General features: G+C 42.6%; 1 long non-coding RNA gene across 4 annotated transcripts in view; it reads right to left on the reverse strand.

Moving 5' to 3' along the window:
* The window catches only part of LOC138748901 (uncharacterized), a 47,613-nt gene extending 26,150 nt beyond the window's left edge, over window positions 1-21,463 (reverse strand). For 2 of the 4 annotated variants that reach the window (XR_011348317.1, XR_011348329.1), the window contains exons 1-3: window positions 17,646-18,455; window positions 12,287-12,415; window positions 11,411-11,561 (exon numbers count right to left, since the gene is read on the reverse strand). This is a non-coding gene — a long non-coding RNA (uncharacterized lncRNA). Of the gene's footprint in view, window positions 1-11,410; window positions 11,562-12,286; window positions 12,416-15,727; window positions 16,037-17,645; window positions 18,456-21,386 lie in introns of those variants that run through there. The other 2 variants (XR_011348337.1, XR_011348327.1) reach the window with 2 other exon arrangements.
* Between the last annotated feature and the right edge of the window lie 692 nt (window positions 21,464-22,155).

The raw sequence follows: 22,155 nt of genomic DNA on the forward strand, positions 1-22,155 counted from the left end.
CGCCTGCCACTCAGAAAATGAGCCATTTATCCCAACTCTCTGTCTTCTACCTGCCAGCCAGTTCTCAATCCACATCAATACTTTGCCCCCAATCCCATGAGCCTTGATTTTGGAAGCCAGTCGTTTATGCGGGACCTTATCGAAGGCCTTTTGGGAAGTCCAGGAACACCACATCCACTGGCTCTCCCCCATCTATTTTACCTGTCACCATTCCAAAGAATTCCAATAGATTTGTCAAGCACGATTGACCTTTTGTAAATCCATGTTGACTCCGTCCGATCCCTTCTCTGCTAGTCATATGCTCCGCTATTACATCCTTAATAATGGATTCCATCATTTTGCCCACTACTGATGTAAGGCTCACCGGCCGATAATTCCGGCCGATAAGGCTGATTGGAAAATGATGATGGTTACCATGGTGAGTTGCACCTGAGTCAAAGTGCTGGATACCGCTTGCTCAATGGCCTTCTATTCAAAGCAAGCATAGAACGCATTGAGGTCATCAGTGAGGGTTCTGCTACTCTGCTTGGTTTCACTTTACAGTCTGTGATGGCATGTATGCTATGCCACAAGTCCCTGGTGTCTGTAAAGTTTGTCTGAGACTGTTTTCAATTGGTACTGCCTCTTGCAATCTCTGCTGGCCTTATGGAGGTCCTATGTAGATTTCATGTATTGGATGGAATTGCTTGATTTGAATGCTTTCATCTTGGCCTTCATTAATGATTGGACCTTGCAGCTCAGCCATGATTTCCAGTTAGGGATCACACAGATTGATGGATAAAGTTGGGTGAGGGAGGGCTAGGGCAGAGGTTCTCAACCTATTTCTTTCCTCTCACATACCACCTTAAGTAATCCCTCACCAACCACAGAGCACGGTGGAATTTAAGTTGTTTGAGGATGGGTCCAAGTTCAAGGTCAGGAGGCAGAGCTAGAGAATAGTTGACCTATTTAGATGTGCAAGAAGATGGAGAATGACTAAATTCCTTCATGGGTGGGTTGGCTAGAGCTAAGGGTAACTGTCATAAAATTAAGTGTTGCAAAGAATTGTGTGAATCTGAGCAATCTTCTGGATTAATTATGATCGGCAAGAGGGTTTCCTCCCAAAAATCAACCATTATTTATCTTCATTTTGGTATATCACAAAATATTATATAGGTTTGGGTTAGGTGATAACTTGATAAAATAGAGGCATATTTTTCCTGCTCTTAAGTTTTGTAGAATTTTATTGTCGTTGATGATTAATTATTAATGTGCAAATTAATTAGGTAGTTTGCAAAGCAGGGGAGACATAAATTCTAATGGAACTAGTGAGGTAGTAATTATCAACTGCATATTTGTCATCAATTAACAACAACTTTTAAGCAATGCTGGACATAAATTTGACACAGCTAGTTGATAATTAATTGCCATAAACTTTGAGAAACATATGAAACAATCGGGGTATATTTTAATACAGTTAACTGAAAACAGCTACCATATCCAGTGCTAATGGAAAAATGCCTACAAATTGATGTGGTTTTCTTAAATTTAAATTCTCTTAAATTTTAGGCATACAGCAGGGTAACAGTCCATTTTAGCCCATGGGTCCATGCCACCCAATTAACCTACAACCTCCGGTACATTTTGAGTGGTGGGAGAAAGCTGGAGCCCCTAAGGAAAACCCACACAGCCACAGGGAGAATGTACAAATTCATTACAGACAGCATGGGATTCAAACCCCAGTTCCAAGCATTGGCACTGTTACAGCGTTGCGCTAACTGCTAAATCAGTGGTTCCAATCCTTTTTCTTTCCACTCACATACCACTTTAAGTATTCCCTATGCCATAGGTGTTTTGTGATTAGTTAGGGATTGCTTAAGGTGGTATGTGGGTAGAAATAAAAAGGTTGAAAACCAATGTTTTAGTTGTACCTAATTGACTTGTTATATGCATGGATTCATGACTCCAAAGGAAATGGGACAATGACAATTTGTCTTGAGCAAAATATTTCAGTAACAATTGGGTCTAGAGTAGTGATTCTCAGCCTTCCCTTCCCACTCACAGATCACCTTCAGCAATCCCTTACTAATCACAGAGCACCAATAGCATTGGGATTACTTAAAGTGCTATGTGAGTGGAAAGAAAAGGGTTGGGAACCACTGCGCTAAATCAATAGAAGTTAACAAAATTATCTCTCCACACTTTCGTAATTCAATTTCCATCTCAGGCTCATGAACTGATTGAAAACACTTGAAAAAATTATTCACTTATCTCACCTGAAACCCCTGCTGTTCTATATATCTGCCTTAAAATTAGCTACCACCCTCTTCACACGTCACATGTAAAATATTTACCAATGTCTTGATAAATCAGGATATCTGAAACAGTAGTTTAGTTCCCTTAATGGATCAGATTTTGGGTTGCAGCAGCCTAACAAGGAATCCAGGTTTATAGTGACTTCTAATGTGTTCCAAGTATTACAATCAATAGCCAATGGATCAAGCTCAATTGAAGATGGAGAGGAAGAGGAAGAGAAGTGCAAAGAGATCCAGATGCACACCCTCCACCAGGTGGCCATTTAGTTGAAGAATGGTCTTGAAATATGTGACACACCACCAATCTACAAGGAACTATTGTCACATAATACAAGGTCACAATAAAAAAATACTCTTTATAATGAATCCTCTCGATGGCTTATAACACATTCTTTCACTAAATCAATAAACACAATTTATTCTGAAACTGGAAGCTATATTGATGTTCTATTTTTTTTACTTCAATTACTTTTAATTTAACTTAGAGATACAGCATAGAAACAGGCACTTCTGGCTCACAAGATCCCGCCACTCAAGTACACCCATATAATCAACTAGCTTACTCACCCTGCATGTCTTTTGAATGTGGGAGGAAACGGGAGCATGTAGAGGAACCAAGGCGGGTATGGGGATAACTGAAAAACTCCTCACAGACAGTGCCAGATTCGATCCCAGGTCGCTGGCGTTGGATCATCCAAAGTATTGTCCTGATTATTTGCACTAAACGTTCATGCATTTTAAATATTGGTAATCCTATTGAACACTGGTGAGATCTCATTTGGAGTATTGTGTGTAGCTTTGGGCCCCTTAGAAGGGATGTAATGATATTGGAGAGAGAACAGAGAAGATTTACTGGGATAAATCCCAGAATGCAAGGGCTAACATATGAGGAAAGTTTAGCAGCTCTTAGACTGTATTCATTGGAGTTTAGAAGAATGCAGAAAGGATTTGACAGAGTAGATGTGAATAAGATGTTTCCCTTGATGGGTGATTCCAGGACAAGAGGGCACAGACTTAGAATTAGAGGGTATCCATTTAAAACAGACATGAGGAGAAATTTCTTTAGCCAGAAGGTCGTAGATTTGTGGAATTTGTTGCCACATACAGCTGTGGAGGCCCGATCATTGGGGGAGTTTAAGGAGGAGATTGATAAGTATTTAATTAGTCAGGGCATCAAGGGATATGAGGAAAAGGCCACAATTTGGAACTAGATGTGAGAAACGTTTAGCCCAGGGTGGAATTGCAGAGTAGATTCAATGGGCTGAATGGCCCACTTCCGTTCCTTTATTTTGTGATCTTGTGAACATAAAGTACAATTTAATAACTTTTGTGTAATTAAGAGCAAATTTAACATAACATAACATAACAATTACAGCACGGAAACAGGCCATTAGGCCCTTCTAGTCCGCACCGAACCAAACACCCCTTTCTAGTCCCACCTCCCTGCACAATGCCCATAACCCTCCATCTTCTTCTCATCCATATACCTGTCCAACCTTTTCTTAAATAATACAATTGACTCCGCCGCCACAATTTCAGAAATATTTCATGGGTAACCTTATTTATGCATAGGATATTTTTTTTACTTTTATGCTGATTTATCTACTTCAGTAATGATGCTTGGCTAAGTAGTTAGAAATGTTCTACAAGAACAAGAAAGGAAAAAAAAACAGATATCAATTCCCCTTATGTCATCAAAAATGTAGTTCTTGCAGAACAGGTGCTAACTTGTACAATAAACGTATAAATGAGAATCAGATTAGTTATGCTGCAATTGAAAAGTAAATATACTTTTAAACAGTCAAAGAAATATGATGTTCATAACACCTTTTATGTAACTGTCATGTCTGTAAAATGATAATTAGCTGGATTTGCTTTCTGCAGTCATTAGAAATAAACAGTTCTATCTGGCATTTCTTTCCAACTGTTAATATATGGAATTGAGGAATCATTACTTTTAGTATTAGAAATAATTTGAGATTTTGGTTGAATAGTTTTTAATATTTGTCATCAAATTTCTTTTCCATAAATCTTTGAGATGTTTATTTCCTCCAAAAATATTTTTATTCTAGCTGGAGAAAGAAGAGAGGGATTAAATTCCACTTCCACCCTCTTGAATGCATCTTCTTTCTCACTTCACATCAAGTCTAAATTTCCTGCTCGGCGGTATTTTATTATTTCTGGTGTCAACTCAGATATTTTGAACATACTGAAATTACCATGTAGATTGTGGACAGCAATAGACTATATTGATAAGTGGACAGAATGCTGTCTTTAAATAATCACCCATTACTAATTAGCATATTGTGCTAAGATTTAAGTACTTCATGAATTTATTTTGTAAATGAAATTAATCTTTATGAGAATCATAAATACAACTCACAGAGTAACAACCTTCAGTGATTCCCACTTCCATGATAAAAGGAGTCAAGAGGTAAAGAAGAATTGTGCCGACTTCGCCAAGATCTGGAGCAGTGCACAAAAGTGCTCGAGGAACTCAGTAGGCCATGCTGGATCTATGGAAAGCAAAAGGCTGTCGACGTTTTGGCCCTGAGCCCTTCTTCAGGAGAGCTGAATATTAAGCGGACCCATGAGGGGAGGGGAGGAGAAAAGAGAGGAGAAAAGGCTAGTCAGTGATAGGTTGATACAGGTGGTAAGGAAAGAAGAGAAAGGAGCTGTGAGGTGATTGGAGGAGGGGATGGAAGAATGAGAAAGATAGTTGTCTGATAGAAGAGAGAAGGGAAGGGACTGGGTAGCTGGAGGAAGGGAGACAGAGGGATTAGGATAAAGGGAGATGATACTCGGAAGGGGGCAGTTGATGGAAATTGGGGAGGTTGATATTGATGTCATCTGGTTGGACACTGCTAAGAAGGCATTTAAATTGAAATTACATCTAAGTAAACTGGGGACAGCTACAGTTTGGATAAACTCCAATTTAAGAGTGGCCTGAAACTGGCAGTACATGAGGCCATGGACAGACTTGTGTGGCAATGGGATGCAGAATTGAAATGGTTGGCCACTGAAAGGTTCTTGGTGTTGCAGTGGCAAAAGAGCTCAGTTAAGTGATCCTCCAAACTATGTCCCATCTTCCCAATGTAAAAGAGGCTACAGTAACCAGATGCAGTAAATGATCCCTACTGATTCAGAGGGTAAGTATTGCTTCATGTGGAAGAAATGTTTGGGGCCTGAATGGCAGTGAGGGAGGAGGTATAAATGCAAGTGTAGCGTTTCTTGTGGTCACAAGATATCATTCATTCCATGCAATTTTGGCTATCTACAACATGACCCCATAACCAGACACATCTTTCCCCTTCTTGCTTTCCATCAGAATCGTTCTCTCTGCAGCTTCTTCATCCACCCATCCCTTCCCACTAATCGCTCTCCTGCTACCTAACTCAGTGCCCTCAAGAAGAGCTACTCTTGCACTTCTACCTCCTTCCTCACCACCATTCAGGATCTCAAGTGAAGCAAATCTTCACCTGTGAATCTGTTCTATGTCTGGGGCAGCACAGTTAAGTAGTGGTTACCTTTAATCAGTTTCTGCTAACTGTTCTCCACTTCCCCCTCCCCCATTCCTTTCCTCTTTCCAGTTCTCTTCACTCCTTTACCTCTTTATTCACTTAGCCATCCCTCCTCCCCTTGCTTGCTACTGTCCCCTCCCTTCCATCTTCACATATCACCTCCTTCCTTTGAAACCACACATCCCTCTACTCTTTTGTTTGGACACCTGCCAACATTTTTCCATACCTTAATGAAGGGCTCAAGCCCAAAATATTGGTTATGGATTTTTCCCTTTGCAGACGATGCTACTTTAGTTGCCCATTTAGAGCCAGCTCTCCAGTGCATGATGTCCTGTTTTGCGGAAACTGCCAAAATGTTTGATCTGGAAGTCAGCCTGAAGAAAACTGAGGTCCTCTATCACCCAGCTCCCACCATGACTACCAGCACCCCCCCCCCCCCCCACATCTCCATCGGGCACATAGAACTCAAAACGGTCAACCAGTTTACCTACCTCGGCTGCACCATTTCATCTGATGCAAGGATCAACAAAGAGATAGACAACAGACTCACCAAGGCAAATAGCGCCTTTGGAAGACTACACAATCTGGAAAAACAACTACCTGAAGAAACACACAAAGATCAGCGTGTACAGAGCCGTTGTCATGCCCACACTCCTGTTTGGCTCCGAATCATGGGTCCTCTACCAGCATTACCTACGGCTCCTAGAACACTTCCACCAGCGCTGTCTCCGCTCCATCCTCAACATTCATTGGAATGACTTCATCACCAACATCAAAGTACTCGAGCTGGCAGAGTCTGCAAGCATCGAATCCATGCTGCTGAAGACCCAACTGTGCTGGGTGGGTCACGTCTCCAGAATGGAGGGCCATGAGGGCCATCGCCTTCCCAAGATTGTGTTATATAGCGAGCTCTCCACTGGCCACTGAGACAGAGGTGCACCAAAGAAGAGGTACAAGGACTGCTTAAAGAAATCTCTTGGTGCCTGCCACATTGACCACTGCCAGTGGACTGATATCGCCTCCAACCGTGCATCTTGGCGCCTCACAGTTCGGCGGGCAGCAACCTCCTTTGAAGAAGACCGCAGAGCCCACCTCACTGACAAAAGACAAAGGAGGAAAAACCCAACACCCAGCCCCAAACAACCAATTTTCCCTTGCAACCGCTGTAACCATGCCTACCTGTCCCACATCGGACTTGTCAGTCACCAACGAGCCTACAGCAGACGTGGACATACCCCTCCATAAATCTTCGCCCACGAAGCCAAGCCAAAGAAAGATAAAGGACACTGCCTGACCTGCTGAGTTTCTCCAGAATTATGTTTTTACTTCTGCTTCCATTTCTTGTTTTCTCATCTTCACTCCTTTACTTATTCTTCTTAATATTTTCTCCTTACTAAAAAAAAAGAATCGGTTTCCTAGTTTTGTAGGTAATGAGAGGTCTTGGAGGTTTAAGATGGGCCCTTAAGGATTCATGAATGCTTGGAGAAATTTGTATCAGAATGCCACAATGGTGAGGAAATGATTACCTGGATACTGGTGCCTGGCAGAATATCCAGTGTGGAATGACAGCTCAGCACCGCTGCTAATGCACTGATTTAATTGACTATCATTGAATCTGCATTCTGCAACAGGAAAATCCTTCACAGTCACTATTTGTAGGAATCAACTACTTACATGCTATTTACACCCTATTGGAGAATTTCTAATTCTCCTGTCTTTCAATTCTTAAAGTTATTCTTTTGATAATGTAATTCCCATTAATTGATGGGCAGAGCACATGGAGTACATGTTCTACCCATTTATCTGTCAAGGTTACTCACAGGCTCCTCCTTACACTTCTCTGCAGTTATCCCCAATTTACTTTGATGTGATTTCACACACACACACATGGGATCATTTGACAGTGAGTTTAGACATCCAACATTCTTTGTTCTAATGGGGAGGATGATCGGCGCCTATTTATCCACAAATCAAGTATTGCATTTTAACAGGAGTATATATATATATATATATATAAATATATACACAACTACATACATATACATATATCACTCATATAGTGTGTGTGTGTGTGTGTGTGTGTGTGTGTGTGTGTGTGTGTGTGTGTGTGTGTGTGTGTGTGTGTGTGTGTGTGTGTTTATTATATCTAGAAAATATTATGTTCATGTAAAATAAGGCAGGCTAGTTTTGTAAGTGCTTTAGTCTGCAACATTTGCTCATCACTAAACCAGGCAATATATTTGCACAACTGAAAACAGATATAAACAAGCGACTTGAAAGAGATTCATATTTTAACAAACTATTTTATAACGATATTCTTACACTTTTACCCAGCTGGAACTGGAACTCTGAATTTACTCAAAATAGACAGAATAAATAAAGATTTCAATATTTACAAGGTATTATATGATGTAAAAAAAATGCTTGTTCATGTGGAATGCCACAAACAAATTTTTGGCCAGAATGTTGTTTTTGCATTCACCTGAAAACATATATATATATATATATATATATATATATGTTTTTTTTTTAAAGACTGGATTGTTTTGCTGTCTGAATTGTTACATGCCAGAATTTAGATTGGTTCATGAAGTGTGCTTGTTAAAATGTCACGATTGCAGTGTAAAGGATGCCTAGAGTGAAATAATTCCTTGCAACACTTTAATTGAAGGCAGAAATTGGGTTATATTCCAAATCAGATTAGTTGTTGGCCATCACAACAGAGTTGCGCTTTTATACCACTGTGTTCTATCAATGCAACAAAATAACAAAGGAATATTCATACAATTTCCAGAAACTCCTGCAGTCTATTGGAGAACATTTTGGAGGCTGACACTTTAGGCAACATGCACCAATTCACCAAAGAGATTTTAGGTGAAACATTATCATTTCACTAGATAAAACTTCCATACCATGGATGCCAAGGAACAAGGGGTGATATCACTAAAGCCGAATTCTCAGAGTGCATGTGGGCCCACACTTCTATCTTGGCTTTTCTAAGGAGCAATGTCTCTGAAGATTAAAGAGTCCTAAATCAGTGGTTACAGAGATCTGTGACCTCTGCTGAGGGGCCATTGTGATCCTGCTGTCCCTTACACAGTGATCTCGGTCATATTGCACAATTTGCTGGCCACCATAGCAGTTGGATGGCACTAACACCTGCTACAATTTAGCACCTTGAGATTCCTGTCACGTCCTTCAGTTTCAATGAGTCACATCTTTAGGAATGTCAATTTCTGGTATACCATGAAAGAAATTTCTAACGGTCAATATCATATGTCCTTGACCTGATGTGGCTCCTTTAGCGCTTCAAAGTGCCAGGCTGCATGATTGCTTTCTTCCCTGGCATCTGATTCCTCTCCATGTTCCTTTAAACTTCAGCAACACCTGACTTCTGTGAAAGCCACAGGGCTACTAGAAGTCTGGCTGGAATTTTCACTATATAATCCACACTGTACATGACCACTACACCATCCTACAGTCCTCACCAGCAAGGTTTTCATACCTGATCATTGTCTGTCTTAGGTCAATGCCTTCCAGCAGGATGAACAGGATTAGAAGAAACATTCTGCATGGCAGATGCCAGAGGAATATGATCATGGTAATGGGAAGTCTGCACTTTCAGAACCAATCTAATTGCTTGCAAATTCACCTGAGGATTCTGCTGTCTGGCATTAAAACACAGTCATTTTCCAGGTTCCTGATTAGCCAGGGCATCAAAGGTAATGGGGAGAAGACCAGGCAGTGGAGCTGAGCGGGAAATTGGATCAGCTCATGATTACATGGCAGGATAGACTTGATGGGCTGAACAGCCTATTTATGCACGTCTGTCTTAAGCTTCAGACCGGGGTTGGGGGGGTGAGTGAGTCGCACCAGGGAGGGGGTGGCAGCATTGGATCGGGGTTGGAGATGGAGTGGGGAGTGATGGAGGCAGCATCAGACTGGGTGGGTGGGGGGTACAATAATTCATTGGGGGGGCATGGCCCATGAATTCCCCCCCCACCAATGACACCAACCCTGAACCAATGTATTATATGTCAGAAAGATTTTGATACAGATCAATGCAACATACCTTTCTTCCCCTCAGCTTCAGTGGGCCTCCCATGAAAACCTTCATGAATATTTTATTTAAAATTTTTAGACCATTCATGTGATCAAATACAAAATTTAAAAATACAAATATGTAAGTAGACAAATTTCTGCTGCATGGTGGTTGTAACCCAAACCCACCCAAAAGTCCCCAAAAAAACTGTGTGAGGAAAAGAAAGAAGGAAGATAGAGTGGAACAATAAGAAAGGTTGCTGGAAAGTGCCACTAGCTCCATAGATTTCAATTAATTATTTAACTAGTCTTCTTTGGAGAAAGTATCATCTAAAGATTTACACCTGAGATCTGTAAATAGGGTCTCTATATTTGCAGAAATATGTCATATTTATTTCTCATGTTGTAAGTAATTTTCTCAAAGGGCAACAAAGCTCTGCATTTCTGCATTCCAGCAGGCCCTATCTAGATGGGAGTCAGACTTCAAAGTAACTGCAAGGCAATTTCTGGCCACTGCCAATGCAATTTTTAACAATTTCAACTTGCTATTTTGTCCTCATCCCCATTATATTTCTCAATAAAAGCAATTCTGGGTGTTGTGGAAGTGGAATTTCAGTCATCTGTCCTAAATCCACCCAAAAATGTCTCACTTTAGAACACGACCAAATCAAGTGCAAGAAAGTTCCTTTCTCCTCACTACACGTAAAACATTTATATAAGTCTGACTTTAACTTATTTAATTTCTGTGGTGTGAGATATAACTGATACCAAAATATTGTACTGTACTAACCTCTACCTTATATTTATTGTATTTGTCATACTGTTCTTACATAAATCAGACTAATTCTGCCCATCAATTCAGACATTTAAGTCTGATTCTCTGTCTAGACTCATGTCCCCACACCCCCCCCCCCCCCCCCCCCCCATTTAGGAGCTCCCATTTGAAGTAAGAAAGGCATTACCAAAGTGAGTTTCTTTACCTTTCCCTTTCGAATCCACTTCTCCATATCACTGCACCTTGATAAAAACATTGTTGGCCCCATCTTTTCCCTTGTGTATGTTCTTAATTGAAAATAGCAGAAGCTATATACAAGGATTCCATATTTATTTTTTTAATTGTTCATATGACACAAGTTGCCTGCACATAGCAATCATCACTTTACAAGACCAAGTCTCTAAAATTTTATTACCCATCATTAAAGGGATAACCACTGGGAAATTTTGACAAGATCATGTAAAGTGAGTATGAGCAATGGGGAACTTCTATTAAAGGGAATGGTGCTGGGGGGGAGGGGGGTCATTGAGTAGGTGGGGGGTGGGTGGTGGTGGTAGAAAAGATCTTCATTTAAACTCTTTACCCTTCTCTACAAAAAAATGGTTTTCTGAGCTGGTGTTTACCATACAGATAAGCCATTTTAGAAGTCGACAAAATAAATTGCTGTTTGATGAGTCTTTCTGGGCTACTCACATTTTCAAAGCTGAATAAAATAAGTCCTAATATTTAAATGTCTACTAACTGTACACAATAGAATATGAAAAAAATGAATTACTTACCCACTAACTTGGAGAGTACGAAGGAGTGGTCACATTTGTATGTGATACCCTAAGTCATTTCTCTTCAGTTGAGTGAGTGCTTTTAACGCCTGTGGCATTAACTTCCCTGACATTGATGATGAAGACCTTCTCCAGTCCAGCTGTGGTAGTTCTGTTCAAATATTGAACCCAAAAATGTCACCTTTCTTTCTTTAGGTATTGATTAGACTTTTGGACATACTAATATTTTATGTTCAGTATTCCATATTTTATATATTCCTCCAAAAATAATGCAAAATTGAATTGGAAGTTTCAAAGTCCATGATTGCAATGGTCAGGTTTTACAACAGTCCCAGCTTTAGAAAATTTGAAATTTCTTTTCAGATTAGAATTCCAGACCTACTTAAAATAGTGTTTAAAAATATTGTAAATTTGTGGTGAAGCCTTCTTGGATTTGGATCACTTCAGAGGATGTCATGAGTAGCAAATGACTGAAAGGCGGCTGGCGCGCCCCAAGTTGGTGTTCCCAGTATGTTGCTGCTAACATATTTCATCAGTTGGTGAAGGAAATAAAACCGTCAACTGCAAAAATGCATTCTGTTCTAGTTATATTCATTTAGTGGTGCATGAAGAGGATGTTGAATTTATGTAATGCATAATTCCAACATGTGACTGTGAAAGTCCAAGAAGCTGAATTTCAGAGTGAGCGTGAAAGTCATTGATATTTGTGTGTAGTATCATGGAGGCCTGATAAAAGTGAACGTTAATGACATCAAGGTAAACACATTTAGTGACAGGAGCCATACATCGCACAAGGGAGGATGGTTTGCCTTTGCTGCTTATCAATCATTCCAGCTCCAAAACATTGCCTCAGGAATTCCTCAACAGTAACCTTACCTCAATCATCCTCCTTGATCCTTCAGTCACGGATCAGAAGGAAGGATGCCCATTGATGATTGCCTCATGTTCAATTTCATTTTGAATCCTCCATAAGATGAAGCCATCCATGCCCACGTGCAGCAACAGCTGGTCAAATTCACACATTGGTTAAAAAATGGCAAATAAACCGGCAATAAACATCATCAACAAGAAGGAGCCTCAGTGTTAAATGAATCCATGATATTCACTGGTATTGCCAGTACAGAATCGCTCATTGGCAACATCTGGTTGTCACCAATTCAGCTATGACTGTGTTGGCCTACATTTCAACAGAGAAACATGTGAACTTGGAGCAGGAAAAGGCAAGCCTACTCTTCTGTGATTCGATCAGATTCTAATGTCAACTACACGTTTGTGTCTACTCCAGAATGTATCAACTCGGTATCAAGAATGTATCTAACTCGACCTTAAACATATTTAAAGGATCTGTTTCTGCTGCCCAATGAGAAAATAAGTTCCAAAAATTCTTGGCTCTCTGAGTGGAATCAACCACTTTATTAACACTCCTCAGAATCTTGTATGTCTCAATCAAGTCACTCATCACACTTCTAAATTCCAGTGGATACAATCACAGTCTTTGCCCATAAGTATATACAAATATTCCAGTTATTAGCCTCATAAACTTCTCTGAAATGTTTCCATTGCTTTTACGTCCTTCATTAAACAAGGAAATCAATACAGTTACACAGAACTCCAGATTCGATCTCATCAGTGCTGCTTTTAATATCAATATATTCTGCCTTTTGTTTCTGTTGCTTCTCCAGCAATAACATTTACATTGTGTTAGTTTTATTAATTGCTCATTGCAAATGAACCTTTTTCCATATCATGCAACTCAGAGCTTTGCAATTTCTCACTCCTTAAATAATATGCAACTTTTTGTGTTCCTACCAATACAGATCACTTTTTCATATCTAATACTCCATTTGCCAAATCAATGTCATTTACTTAAACCTACATACATATCCATTTGTAACCTGCTTACTGCATTTCTGTATCAACAAGTATAACAAACATACATTTTAATGTGTCCAAATTTTTATAAATAGTAAAATTTTGAGGGCCTGATTCCAAATCTATGTTGCATCTTCCCGATCAGAAAATATCCATTTATAACTCTACTCTTTTATATTAGATAGCCAGCCTTCTATGCCTGCAATACTTTTCTTCCTACTCCATTTGTTTTTCACGATAGCCTTTTATTTGGTACTTTTTAAAATGCTTTGTGGAAATCTAAATATTCTGCTTTATTTGTTTCCTCTTTATCCACCACATATTATTCCTTCCTGAAAGGTTAGAATCAATTAAAGCAAAGTCGTAATTGAAGTCATGTGTGCTTCTCACAAAGAGAACACCTTATTCATTCAACAATTCTTAATAAATTTGTCAAATACGACTTCTCTTCCGCAAAACCATATTGACTTTGCCTGTCTACCATAAATTTTTGTAAGGCCCTGAGGTGAATGACTCAACCCTGGCACAACAAAGTCATTCCACCAGACACAAGATGTAAGTAAGGAGAGTAGTGAAAAACGTTCTCGATCCCAGAGGAGTGCAGGTCCAACCACATCAAGAAATTCATCACCATCCAGGAAAAACCTACTTGATTGGCACACAATCTATCATCCTGAACATTCATTCTCACCATCCTGAACATTCTTTCCCACCATCCTGAACATTCATTCCCACCATCCTGAACATTCATTCCCACCATCCTGAACATTCATTCCGCCCCATCATTGGCACATTACAATTTCTTGCCTAGGCTACTCCAACAGCAGCTCCCAAGGAGAAAGGCAGCAGACCACCACCAGCAGGTTCCCCACCAAGTTGGACATCTGCTTGATTTGGGAACATGTCACCCCTTTCCTTATTATTAATAGATCTAGATCAGAGTCCTCCCTGCCCAACAGTAAGGTGGTGGTACATTCACCACAAGGGCTCCAAGAGGCGTCTCACCTGCACCTTCTCAACCGCAATTAGGGATGGGTGATAAATGCTACCTTTGTCAGTGATGTAGACCAAAAACTCCATAAATTGAAAAGGGACTATCATGATGTACTATTCCACCACATACTGATTTATGGGTCCCAAGAAAAACTAACAGCAAGAAATAGACACATGAACAAAACCACATCACAATTAGATGACTAAAAGTTGGCTTTGTTAGTTAAACCAGCAGTGAGTAAAATATAAGGAAATACCTTTCTCCTGGGAGGTAATTTCACCTTCAAAGGTGAAATTTTGAGAGTGCAGAGTTTTTGTATGTTCCTATCGGGATTAAAAGGTTAGCAGGCATAGGGAACCTTGGTTTTCGAGGGATATTGGGGATCTGGTTCGGAAAATGAGAGAGATGTAGAGTAGGTATAGGCAACACAGAGCAAATTAGGTACTTGAGGAGTATAAAAATGCAAGAAAAACCTCAAAAAAGGAATCAGAAAGTCTAAAAGAAGACACGAGGTTACTTTCACAGACAATGTGAAGGAAAAACCCAAGAGTATACTAAGAGCAAAAGGATAGTAAGGGATAAAATTGGTCCCCGTGAAGCTCAGGGTGGTCGGCTTTGTATGGAGCCAAGAGAAATGGAGGAGATCTTAATTTTTTTTTCCATCAATATTCACTCAGGAAACACAGAGTGAGGTCATTGAACCTAAACAGATTAAAGAGGAGGAAGTGCTTGCTGTCTGAAAGCAAATATGGGTGGATAAACCCCCAGGGCCTGACAAGGTATTCTCTTGAACCTTGGAGGCCAGTGTAGAAATTGCAGGGGCTCTGGCAGAAATATTTCAAATGTCCTTAGCCATCGGGGTGGAGCCAGAGGATTGGAGGTTAGCTCACATTGTTCTGCTGTTTAAAAAGGGTTAAGTAATGGTGGAAATTATAGGCCAGTGAGCTTGAAGTCAGTAGCAGGTAAATTATTGGAAGGTGTTCTAAGAGATTGAATATACAATTATTTGGATAGCTAGGGATTAATTAGGCATAGTCAATGTGGCGTTGTGCCCAGTAGGTTGTGTTTAACCAATTTCACAAAGTTTATTTGAGGAGCGTTGGGTGCTATCAGTAGCCCCAATAATGATGCAGGCAGAAGACTGAGGGGACCAATGGGCTTTATTGAGTTAGAGACTGTTGGCCCAGGTCCAGGCTAGGAAAATGAGCAGGAAGGAGAGGGGACTCGACCTTTATGGCCCGGAGTTATATGGGCAGGACTAAGGGAGGAACTAAGGCAGGAGGGCGAACCAGCCAGTGCATACAATCCTATCACCACATTCACCCCTCTTTTTTTTAAAAAAAGGACCCACCAGTAACAACAAAACCGGGGGCGATATCAGCAACAATACGACAATACAGCAGTATTTAACAATCAGTAAACAAAGTGGCGGGAGAAGCAGATGCCCCCACCAGCTAGAGGTTGAACCGGCGTGTCTGTACAGTGCTCCTCTGTAGAGGGGGCCGGCGGAGGAGTATCCGCTACAGGAACTGTAGGGGTGCTGGCAGTGGAATCCTGGAGTGCTCGGGTGGTCCTCTGCAGCTGCATGAGGGGTAGAAGCCTGGACATCCAGCGGCGAGAGAGGCCACTCGAAATCCAGGTCTGTGCTCGGGTGTAGCACCATCGGGTCCGTGGCATGGTCAGCAGCTGGCAAGGCAGACTTGGGGTCTCCAGTCCTAGCCAGGTCTCATATGAACGCAGTGTCCTCGTGGCCATCCGGGTACCTCACAGATGCAGATTGAGGATTTGCATGAATGAGGTGGACCACCTCATCCAGTGGATTCGCCTTATTGCCTCTGACGTGCTTCCAAAGGAGAACCGGCCCCGGGTTGTCAGTCAGGGAGGAATGGATAAACCATTTGTTGACGTCCTAGGGAAAGTAAAGAGGCATTCATGTGGGGTGGTGTTAGTAGCGGTGCACAGTAACGACTGGATGGCATGGAGAGCTTCGGGCAAGACGTCCTGCCAGTGGGACACTGGCAAATCTTTGAACCTAAGGGCCAGGAGCACCACCTTCCAGAGGGTGCCATTCTCCTTTTCCACCTGGCCATTGCCTCTTGGGTTATAGCTAGTGGTACTGCTGGTGGCTATGCCTCTGGCCAAAAAGTACTGACGCAGTTCCTCACTCATGAACGAGGTACCCCCCAGGTCACTATGAATATAGTCGGAGTACCCGAGCAGATTGAAGATACTGCTCAGGGCCTTAATATCCAGGCAGGGAATTGCAAAGGGGAACCTGGAAAATTCGTCCACCACCGTCAGGAAGTAGGCATTCCTATTTATGGTCAGGAGGGGGCCCTTGAAATCGACGCTGAGTCGTTCGAAAGGGCGGATGGCCTTGATGAGGTGTGGCTTTTCTAGCCGACAGAACTGGGGTTTACACTCGGCGCAGATCTGGCAGCATCTGGTCGTGGACCGGCCATCCTTGATGGAGTACGAGAGGTTCCTTGACTTGATAAAGTGATACAACCTCGTGACTCCAAGATGGCACAGACTATCGTGCAGGATCTGGAGATGGTCGAGATGCATGTTGGCGCACGTCCCTTGGGATAGGGCGTCCGGGGGATCATTGAGCTTACCCGGCTGGTACAAGATGTCATAGTTGTAGGTGGATAACTCAATCCTCCACCTCAGAATCTTATAATTTTTAATTTTACCCCATTATTTGGCACTGAACATGAAGCCCACTGCCCTCTGGTCAGTCAACAGGGTAAATCTTTTACCGGCTAGGTAGTGTCGCCAGCAGCACATCACCTCAATGATCGCTTGCGCCTCCTTCTTAACAGAGGAGTGCTGGAGTTCGGGACCGTGAAGGGTGTGGGAAAAAATGCTACCAGCCTGCCTGCCTGGTTTAATGTGGCAGCCAGAGTGAAATCGGAGGCATCGGTTTCCACCTGAAAGGGGACGGATTTATCCACGGCATGCAGCGTGGCCTTAGCAATGTCTCCTCGAATTTGATTAAAAACAGCCTAGGCCTCCGGTGATAATGGAAAGGTGGTTGACCGAATTAGGGGGTGGGCCTTATCGGCATAGTTGGGCACCCATTGTGCATAATACAAGAACAGCCCCAGGCACCTTTTTAGTGCCTTCAGGGACAGGGAGCTCCAGAAGCGGTTGCATGCAGTCAGGTCGGGGGCAATGACACGTGTCATGATGCATCCAAGAGTGGCCAGGCATTCCATGTTGTATACGCATTTTTCCTTGTTGTACATCAGGTTGAGTGACTTTTTTTTAAGTAGGAACAGGAGTAGGCCAAAAATAGTCCATCGAGCCTGCTCCGCCATTCAATACGATCATGACTGATCTAATTTATGACCTAACTCCACCTACCTGTCTTCTCCCCATATCCCCTAATTCCTCTATCATGTACGCAAGAACTTTACAAGATTTGGTCGCTGATGGTGACGTTGTTGAGATAAAGGAAAGTTGGCGTCAGCCCGTGTTCCTCCACCATCCGGTCCATTACTCTCTGAAAGGCAGAAATACCATTAGTAACACCGAAGAGTATCCTCAGAAAATGGAAGAGTTTCCCTTTGGCCTCGAATCCAGTATAGATTCGATTGCTCGAATGGAGGGGAAGTTGGTGGTAAGCCGACTTAAGCTCAATCGTCAAATAAATTCTGTACCTGGTGACCTTATTGACTAAGTTGGCTATATGGGGGAGCGGGTATGCATCCAACCGGGTGAAGCGGTTGATAGTTTTACTGTAATCAATTCCCATCCAGGGCTTGTCTGTCCCTCTGACCACGAGGACCTGCGCTCTCCAGAGACTGGTGCTATGGGCTGTGATCCCCTCCACTAGGAGTCGCTGAACCTCAGCCCAGATAAATTGCATATCCTTTGACTATAGCGCCGACTTTTGGTGGTGATGGGTTTGCAATCCGGGATGAGGTTCACAAACAGTGATGGAGGGGGCACTCGTAAGATGGTGGGACCACAGGATGGTGCCAGGGACTGAGTGTTGAGGCTGCTAGATGGTGCCGGGGTTGAGTGCTGGGGCCACAGGACCGTACCGGGGGCTGGGCTTCCGGTTTGGAATGGACATCCAAATCCTGCAGGGTGTGGACGGTCAGCGGTGGTTGGGGGCATCCGAATGCCATTGTCACGCTCCTAAACTGACTCTGAAAGTCAAGGCTTAGGAGGATTGGCGTGCAGAGGCACGGCATAATTAGCAAATCAAAGTCATTATAACACTCCCCTCCTGCCCATCCCCCCCCCCACCCCCCACTGTCAGCAACACTACACAATATCCCCGGATACTCATCTGTTGGTCCCTTGCTGCCATTGAAACCATCCTGGTCATGGGTTGGACCGGGAAGGAGAGTCTCTGGACCACGTTGGGGTATATGAAACTTTCCGTACTGCTGCTATCAAAAAGACAGTTCGTTTTATGTCCATTCCCCTCAATCTGCATCATTGAGTTCGAGATCGGGTGAGGAATGGCTTGATTCAGTGTCACTGAAGATAAAACTGGCACTTCTTCATCGTCGTCGTCGGTGGGGAGGCCCGCCCAAGATGGCGACCTCCATGTTGACCACGCAGCATTGAATGAAGAAGGCAGAAGTGGAGTCGTAGTGGTTGGAAGTGACATCACTGGAGCGGTAGGCTGAGGTGCCGATGGCTGGTAAAATGGCACTTCCCTCACCGCGCAAGCAGTCAGCGCCAGAAGCTCTTCAGGATTGCATGCTGCACTGCTCACGGACTGCCGTCAGGACGTGCAGACCTTGTGGTAATGGCCCTTCTTTCCACAGTCCTAGCACGTTGCTCCTTTCGCGGGGCAGAGGCACCTCGCATGCCTGGCCTGCCCACAGAGGTTGCATCTCGATGATACAGACGACGTTATTGCAGCTGTGGTTGGGTCACTAACACCCAATACTGAGTCCCAGGCCGACGGCCCTCGTGGTGGAATGTATGCAGATGGCCCGTTTCTGCCTGCGATTGACACCCCATGGCTCTGGGCCGAGTACAGAGTTCTGATCATCGATAGCCTTTTTGAGCAGGAGCCGGTCCTCCTCGAGAAGTCTCTGCCAGATGTAGTCCGACCTCAACCCCGACACACAGGTGTCTCTGATCAGTGTTTCCACACACTGGGTCAGTGATATCGTGCCCATGGGATCCCCCAAACAATCTTTTCCCAGTGTGACCAGGGACTGGGCAAACACTTCACCAGGCTGTTGTTTCCGGAACACTAGCAGGTAATGGAAGTAAACCACGTTCACATTCGGCTTATACAGCACCCACAGCTCAGCCATCACCTCAGTGTAGGTCGCGCTGCCTTGGATGGTCAGATAAGCCTTATGGCTGACTTGTGCCTGAAGGATCTTGAGCTTCTTTTCGTCCAAGTCAACCATCTCTGCAGTGGCGTCGAGGAAGTTCTTAAAGTAGTTCACCCGCTGCTCGAAGAGTACCGATGCACCTGGGACTTGGGGGTCTATTTCCAGCCATTCGGGGCACAGCAATTTCTCGATAACTGGAGAGGTCCAAAAATCTAGCTCAATAAATTGTTGGGGGCTATCAGTAGCCCCAAAAATTACACAGACAGAAGACTGAGGGGAACGATAGGCTTTATTGAGCGAATGACTGCTGGCCCAGGTCCAGGCTAGGAAAATGAGTGGGAAGGAGAGAGGACTCGACCTTTATGGCCTGGGGTTACATGGGCAGGACTAAGGGAGGAGCTAAGGCAGGAGGGCGGGCCAACTAGTGCACACAATCATATCACCATGAGGAGGTTACCAGGAAAGTTGATGAAGGGGAAAAGTTTAGGGGGAACATGAGTGATAACTTCACATAGAGAGTGATGGGAGCATGGATCGAGCTGCCAGCTGAAGTGGTGAATCTGAGGTCAATTTTAACAATTAAGGAGAATTTGGACAGGTACATGGATGGGTGAGGTATGGAGGGCTATGCACCGGATCCGAGTCAGTGAGATAAGACAAAAAAAATGGTTTGGCACTGACAAGAAAGGCCAAAAGGGCCTGTTTCTGTGCCGCAATGTTCTATAGTTCCATGGTTCTAAGACCACTATTTAAACCATTAGGTATATCGAAGCCAAGTAAACCATGTCACAAGGAATGAATCTCAGAACTTGGTAACATTTAACTCTGTAGTTCTATGATTCAAACATATCAGAATCAAAATTATTATCATGAGCAAGTCATGAAATTCATTGTTTTACAGCTGCATCAGTGAGAAAACATCCATATCAAACTCTTTACATCAATAAATAAACATAGTGCGCGAAAAGTCAAAGTTAGGCAGTGTCTTTGATTCATTGATCATTCAGGAATCTGATGGCAGCGGGGAAGAAGCTGTCCTTGTGCCGCTGAGTGCTCATCTTTAGGCTCCTGTATCTTTTTCCGGATGGTAGCAGAGTGAAGAGGGCATGGCCTGGGTGGTGGGGGGTCTTTGAGGATAGAGGCTGTTTTATTAAGACACTGCCTCTTGTAACTGTCTCCGATGGAGTGACATCTGGTGCCTGTGATGTTGCAGGCCGAGTAAACAACCCTAAGGAACTTTTTTTTATTGTCCTGAGTGTTTCCACCTCCATACCAGATAGTGATGCAACCAGCAGAATGCTCTCTGTAGTACACCTGTAGAGGTTTTCGAGAGTCTTCAGTGATTCATATAAGCTAGACCAACACTACAGTATGCTATCGGGGATATTCTGCAGTCAAAGAACTACTATCTTTAGATTTCCATGCTGGATCGTTACCTAACCAAATGAGGAATCTGAAAATATTACTACGTTAACTCAGCTCTGATATACCAATTCAAAAATGCTTGACTCTTTTGTTCTACACAAGTAAACTGAGAATATATGTATCAGTTGCCATGGGCCATTATTTCTTCTTGTTAAATCTTAGATGAGGCACATTAGCCGTACAACAGGAACATCATTCATGATGTCCTGTTTCGCAAGGAACCATCTTAGTTTTTATAGAGTTCTTCAGTCACTACCGCAGACATTCTCCTTTTCAACACTATGAAGTCAAGGTTAGCTTGACCAACTTGATGTCAGAATTTTTTAATGCATTTAAAGCTCTTGTTTATGTTGACACGCACAGATCTTACCTGTCTGCATAGAATGATATGCATAAACATTTAGATCAGGGACGCCTCTTCCTGAAGTGGATTTGCAGCGTGAAGCTTTCATTTTAATATAGAACAGAGAATAGAAAACAGTACAGCATGTTAAGAAGACCTTCAACCCATGTGTCTGTATCAAACATGATGTCCAAATCAAACTAAAAATCAGTTGCTTGCACCTGATCGATATCCCTCCATCTTCTTATGTCTTATCAAGAAGCATTTTAAACATTATTATTATAGCTGCTTCCACAACTACTTCTGGTAATCTGTTCCAGACACCTAACACTAAAATATAGGCCTGCACATCTCCCTAAACTTCACCCTCCTTCACCTTAAATGCATCTCTGGTGGGTGATGCATTTGCCCTGGGGACAAGATTCTGACTGTCCACCTGATCAATGACTCATATGATTTTATACTCCTCAATCAGCCTCCTACACTTCAGAGAAAAGAACCCAAATTTGTCCAGTCTCTCCCACAACTCCCACTCTCTAAACTAGGCAACCTCTCCTGTGCCCTTTTTGTTCTATCTTTCTCAGTCACTCAGCTTATAAAGCTCATATTTATCAAACTAATAGCAAATACTCTGTTCAGAGTGTCTTTCATTGAAAGATACAACAGTTTGACAGAACACTGTTTTACTTCAAAGACAAGACAAAGATTTCTCCTCCGGTGATGAACAGTCTTTCTATCAACTGTGTAGAATTTGTGGCACTTGTGATATTAGTTATGCACTACTTTAAGGATTATA

Source organism: Narcine bancroftii, chromosome 1, assembly GCF_036971445.1.
Source record: "Narcine bancroftii isolate sNarBan1 chromosome 1, sNarBan1.hap1, whole genome shotgun sequence".
Lineage (NCBI taxonomy): Eukaryota > Metazoa > Chordata > Chondrichthyes > Torpediniformes > Narcinidae > Narcine > Narcine bancroftii.